Source organism: Nycticebus coucang, chromosome 22, assembly GCF_027406575.1.
Source record: "Nycticebus coucang isolate mNycCou1 chromosome 22, mNycCou1.pri, whole genome shotgun sequence".
In the NCBI taxonomy this organism is placed as follows: Eukaryota; Metazoa; Chordata; class Mammalia; order Primates; family Lorisidae; genus Nycticebus; species Nycticebus coucang.
In genome coordinates this window covers 3,299,089-3,305,567 of record NC_069801.1, presented here as the reverse complement: position 1 = coordinate 3,305,567, position 6,479 = coordinate 3,299,089, and positions in this window count along the sequence as shown.

Here is a 6,479-nt window from a genome sequence, read left to right as displayed (position 1 = left end):
ACAGGGCCTCTAGGAAGACAATTACGGTTAAATGAGGTGATTAGGGTGGGCCCTTATCTGATAAGGAGGAGAAGACTCTTCTGCCACGTGGGGACACAGGGAAAGCAGCCATGGCAGAGGTCTTACCAGATTCCAAGCCTGGTGTCACCTTGACTTGCGCTTCAAGTTTCCAGATCATGCGAGAATTGTTGTCTGTTGTTTAAGCCCCAGTCTGGGGATTTTGTTAGAGCTTCTGGAGCCAGGTAACCCCCCAGGCTGGCGAAGGTGCACCCAGAGCTTTCATCACCTCTGCTCCTGCTGCCGCCAAGCCCCCTGTTCGGTTTTGCTTATTTGGGACTATTTTTTTTCAGCTATGACAAAGCTCAAGCCCAGTGCTTCTTCCCTGGGACCCTTTGTCTTGGAAGCCATCCAAGGTGGCCCCTGGACAAAGACATATGAGCGAGGCTCCCACAGCCACGCAGGACGAATGAAGTTGCTCTTTTGTGGCCACCATCGTTTTTCTCTGACAGCTTTTGGGAGCAGCCACAGGGGGGCGGGGGACGTATGATCCAACAGGGGTGGGGGTACAGGTGCCAGGTGAGGAGTCTCATGCGAGTCCCCCTCCTCAGCAGTCCCCTCTGGCCACATGGGCAGCCAGGCTTGCATTTCCCTGGGTAATTTATTTTGATCTTGGCACCTCTCAGGATGTCCTCCCCACACGTGCCTGGCCGCGCAGCTGAGCTCCTCATTTCTGACCGGCAGGAAGTTATTGGTTTTTACTTTACCTGCCATCTGGACTCTTCTGCTGCTCAGAAAGCAGCATGTTGGCAAGGGGAAACTACACTAGGCCTCAGCAGTCCCTTAGAGCTGGCAGTGTTCTCTGCAGAGCTGGCCACTTGTTCATTTTCATGCATGTGAATTTAACAAATATTAACAAGCGCCCGTTCAGTACCAAGCTCCTGTTCCAGATGCTGGGGGAGAAATCAGCAAACCCACCAGAGAGCTTCTGTGCCCCACATAGCTTTGGTTTGCACTGGGTGGTGCAGAAAATGACAATCTAGCCCAGGCGTCCTCAAACTTTTTAAACAGGGGGTCAATTCACTGTCCCTCAGACCGTTGGAGGGCTGGACTATATTAAAAAAAAAAAAACTATGAACAAATTCCTATGCACACTGCATATACCTTATTTTGAAGTAAAAAACAAAATGGGAACAAGTACAATTCACACCGCTTCATGTGGCCCGCAGGCCGCAGTTGGACGCCTGATCTAGACAAAGAAGTCAATAAGAAAAATGTCCGGCAGCGCCAGGTATTTTGAAGGCAATGGAGCAAGGGATGGTAGTGGGGATGGTGGAAGTGCCCACGGGGGGCAGAGGTGAGCAAGCCAGACCTGCCTGTCAAGAAAGAATCAGCCAGAGAAGGTGGGGCTGGGGTCGGGGTGTCCAGGCAGAGGGGGCTGCAGTGCAAAGGGCCTGGGCTAGGGCTGACCTCAGAGTGTTGGAGGAGCCCCAAGGATTTCACAGGGACCCTGGCATGATGTATGAGGGGAAAAAGAGAGAGAGAGGAGAGTGGGGATGGAGAGAGGCAGGGGCCACCCCAAGGGGTGTGGAAGTCCAGGACAGTGGGCAGCCATGGTTCACTCCACAGGTAAGACGAGCTGACCTATTTACAAGGGTGGCCTGAGGGCAAATCTGGAAGCCCCAAGTCTGCCCCCTACCCACTTTCTGGGACACCCAATCCAGGCTGCAGCCTTCTACCTGGTCTCTCAACTTTGCTCTTGTCTCTGAGGGGCCTGGTTTTAGCAAAGTGGCCAGATGACACCACAGCTGTCTCAACAGCCTCTCTAGGGGCTTCCATCGCCTTCAGAGAAAAGGCCAAGTCCTCCCCAAAGGGCCTGTGAGGTGGCTGGCCTGTGCCTGCCCCACCGCCCCTTCCCCTGGGGACTCGTCCTGGTCTTCTTGAGGCCCTTGGTCATCCTACCTTCCCCCCTGCTCTCACCTTCACGCCCATCTTTTTTCCACTTTGATTTTCCTAACGGCTCTTATCACTGTCAAAGAAAAAATTATCCAGTGACACTATGAGAGTGTGTAGGGAAGGCTTTACTCAGGACCCCACAGTGGGGCCTCACAGCAGGAAGAGACTGGGCTAGATCCCACACACAGCACCGGCAAGGGGGGGTTCACAGTCCAGGAGCAGGGCGAGGGGCAGGGGGTGGAAACTTCTAACAGGAGGCACCAGGAGTGAGGAAGTCCTGCCTGAAGCCACCTAACAGGACTCTTGCTGGGGACAGGCCAGGGTGACGTGACCAGACACTGTTTAGGGGAGGGTGAAGGGGGATGGTTCCACCCAGAGAGCATCAGGCTGACCAGATGGGGGTGGTTCTGACTGTTTAGTATGTTTCTACTTAGCAGGTTCTTTGAAGGTTCTAGGAAAGTGGGTTTTACAGGAAGTGCACAGGTGGGCCTAGAAGTCTCAGGAACCTGGTGGAAGTTGGGCCAAGCAGACAATGTTTGTGATCACCAAGGGACACGCTCAGGGCTGGTCTCCCTGCTGCCAGGACAGGGGCTCCTGGGTTCTCCCAGCTGGTTTCCTGCCCAGTATGGCCCAGTGTCTGTGGGTCAGGTGTGATGGCCAGAGTCCTCCTGGGGCTGGGGGTCCAGGGCGAAGCTGTGCATTTGGGGAGAAGTAGCAAGGTCCAGATGCACTTTGATGGCCCCATCACACAGGGAGTGGCAGGGTGTGGGGGAGACCCACCCAGATGGCTCCCGGGAGTTTTACTGGAGCTGCGGAGCATGGTGAGGGAGATGGGGAAGGAACCACCTGGAGTGGGAACTGGATGACTCTGCCTTGGCCTGTGAAACTTCACAACAGATGCCTAGGTGGCCATGGGTGGAGGCGCTTGAGTATAACTCTGAGGAGTGGGAGAGGCAAGGAACCTGCAGGCTCAGTGGGGGTCAGTAGCCTGGGTGGGAGTACAGGGTAGGGAGGTGTAGCCCAGCCAGGAAGGGTATCAGGAACAAGCCCGGGTGCATAGCCACGTGTAGGTGAAGAAGAGCAAATGTTGATTTTCTCCTCAAGCAAATGACCCCAGGACCCAGCTAGCAGCCTGGATTCTGGGAATGACCGAGGCTAAGGAGGTGTGCAGAGAGGGGGTACCTGCACCGTGCTGGGGACGAGGCAGTGGGTATTGCTGTCCACACCACATTGGGCCAAGGGTCCTGGGGACATACCATACTCTTTCATGTATGGCTGGGACTGTTTGGACCTCAAAGAGAGGGTTTCTGGAAGCCGAGCTATCACCCTTCTGAAGACTATGTACAAACCACCACGCTAATGTGTGTCCTGAGGCTTCTAGGCTTTTCTTCTGGCCCCTTCCTGTGAGTCTCCTTGCTCTGAGCCCTGCCAAAGGCGTGCTCTCAACCTCAAATCCTGTGGGTCTCCCTAATGGGAAGGCCGGGAAGCTTGGAGCCTGTTTCCTAGGGGATGTGCAATCAGCTTCCCTGAGACTTACTGCTATCTTTCCATTTTCTTCCAGGGCATTGGTATTTTATCTGGATTCCACCCTAGTCCTTCTGACCTGATTCCAATTTACTTGCTGAATTTTCTTATTTCCTCTCAACTCTGACTCTGATACATGAAGCTGTTTTATCACCAGGCGGTTTTAATCTTCGTGAGGAGACTTTTTGTGGTTTCCCCTTTTCTGTGTTTCCTTTGAGTTTCAGCCAACAGGAGTCGTGTGACACCTGTGTGAGCCACCTGGATTCCACAGGCTGTTTGTTGAATTATTCAAGGTGCTCCTCTATTATTCCCTTCCAGAAGTGTTTGACCTGCAGGGTAAGCTGACAGCCTACTGTGTGTAGAGTACAAGTGACCTTCAGAGGAGAAGCTAAGGAATTACAGCTTTGCCCCAGGAGAAGCTGTCAGTGGGGCCAGAGAACACTCACAGGACCCAAGATCCTGGGTGCAGATACCATGGAACAACAGGTCACGTGAATGCTGGGAAGGAAGATTCTGGCCAGAACAGGGGGAGCAGAAAGCTCAAGGAAATAGAGAATTCTCAGTGTGATCGGAACTTTAAGTTGGTTCATTCATTTAGTCAGCAGATAAATGCTGGGCATTATTGTCTGTGCTGAAAATACAGCAAGGAATGTCACTCATCCCTCTATCCACCTTCATCTATCCTCTATCTGTCTATCAAGCCACCTATCCAGGCACATCTGTCCATCCATTCATCTTTCCACTCATTCATAATCCATCCATCCACCCCTCCATTCATTTATCCATCCATTCACTCATTTACTATCTGTTCATCCATCCATCCACTCATCCACCTATCCAACCATTTATCTATCCATCCACTTATCCATCATCTGTTCATCCATCCATCCACTCATCCATCTACCCATCTGTCCATCTTCCCATCCATTCATCCATCCATCCATCCATTCACTCATCTATCATCTGTTCACTCACCTGTTCATCATCCATCTACTCATCCATCCTTCCACTCATCCATCCTCTCATCCATCCACTTATCCATCTATCTACTTATCCATTTATCCACTCATCCATTCACCCATCCATTCATCCACTTGAACATCCATCCATCTACTCATCCATCCATCCATCCATTTATCTACTCAACCATCCATACATCTACTCATTCATTCATTGATCTGTCTATCCATCCATCCACTCATCCACCCATCCATCTATTTATCTACTCAACCATCCATACATCTACTCATTGATTCATTGATCTGTCTATCCATCCATCCATCCACCGATCCATCCACCCTTTCATCCATCCATCTCCTTATCCATTTATCCACTCATCCATCCACAGATCCATTCATCACTCAGCCATCCATCCATCCATTCGTCCATCCACTCGTCCATCCTCTCATCCATCTACTTGTACATTCATCTACTCATCCACCCATCCATCTACTCATCTACTCACCCACTCATCCATATGTCCCTCCATGATTCCTTTTAAACTAGACATTCTTTCAGGCACCACAGATAAAGCCGTAAATAAACAATCTGCCCTCATGAAGCCTCTGTTGGTGGATAAGACAGATGAGATTAGCTTGCTAGAGGACAGAGATTGGAGTCCAAAGGATGTAAAACCTTCTCCAAGTAACCAAGACTATTTTAGATGGTGATAACTTCTGTGGAAAATAAAACAAAGAGATGAGACAGAGGCTGCCTGAGGGGTAGGGTGGATTGTTTTTCCAATGAAAAAGCCACCCCAAGTCTGAGCCAATAGCTGACTCAATCCACACTCCTACCCTGGAGTGAACCACACCTTCAAATGGGTGCCCAGGACAAAAGTAATCTCATTCTACCCATCGAGTGCTAACTTGCCACTAGGCATTGGAGGCTGAGAAGAGCCGCCTGTCACTCATGAGCCAGGGACTAACCAGCTGATGTTTTCAGTCCCCAGGATAAAGACTGAATGAATAATAGAGCTGGCCAGCAATCTGCCAGCCGAAGGACAGGACTAAGCAAGGCTCCATTTTCCCCTTCTTGGCTGCAGAAATCAATAAAGGATTAGACCTGGCTCCCGTCACTGCCATTGATTGATTACAGAATTTTGAAGGATGTTAATTTTAAGACAGCAGCATTTGGGGACATTTCATTATCTCCCATTAGGACATCAAGAGCATCAGTATTTTAATCTGGGGACTGAATTATTTAGGGTCTGGCATTGACGTACCTAATGAAATACGCTTTCTCTTTCTTTGGGGGGGTTCCATATCTGGATATGGAAATTACTCATTAACGGAGAGAGAGTGAGTGTCCTTTATTAGGGCTGTTAAAGTGTTCTATTACTGATGATCTATAAAGGGAAGAAGCACTGATCAGACTCTACCAGGCACACTAGAACATTCGGGATGTCATTAATTTTAATGATCTGGTCCAAAATCACAGAGCTATTAAAATGAAACTTTAAGTTTGGGGTCAGAAAAGGAAACGCATTCTAAATTATTGCTAATGAGTGGGAAATATTTAAATCATTCTAAATTGACCTAAAAGTTTTGCCTAATCTCTCATCAGATAGCTTACTTCAGTTTAGTTTGGGTTGTCCCCAGCTTGGCTGCACCTCTTTCCTTCCCCACACGGGACACTGCTTATACTCGCAGCCCCCAGGCAAGAAGAGTCTTGAACTGGGAGGAACAGAGTCACAGCTTTTACAGGCATCAAAGACCAACTCGCCCAACAGGTGATTCAGACCATTGTGGAGGGATATGAAGAGCTCATAACTCAGCACCTTCAGGTGCCATCAGCTCAACAGCAGAAGGGAGAATATCCCTGAATTCCTCCCTGCGACCCTTGGATCTGTGATCAGGGTGGGGGAGGGATTTTGTGAACACGCTGATTAATGTTGTTGTGATGATGTTTAAGGAAACTCTGTTGGCCTAAATCACCAGATTGTAACCAGATGGATCAGCTTCATTTCTGGGGTGGAGGGATTGGAACCAGAAGGGCCTCTG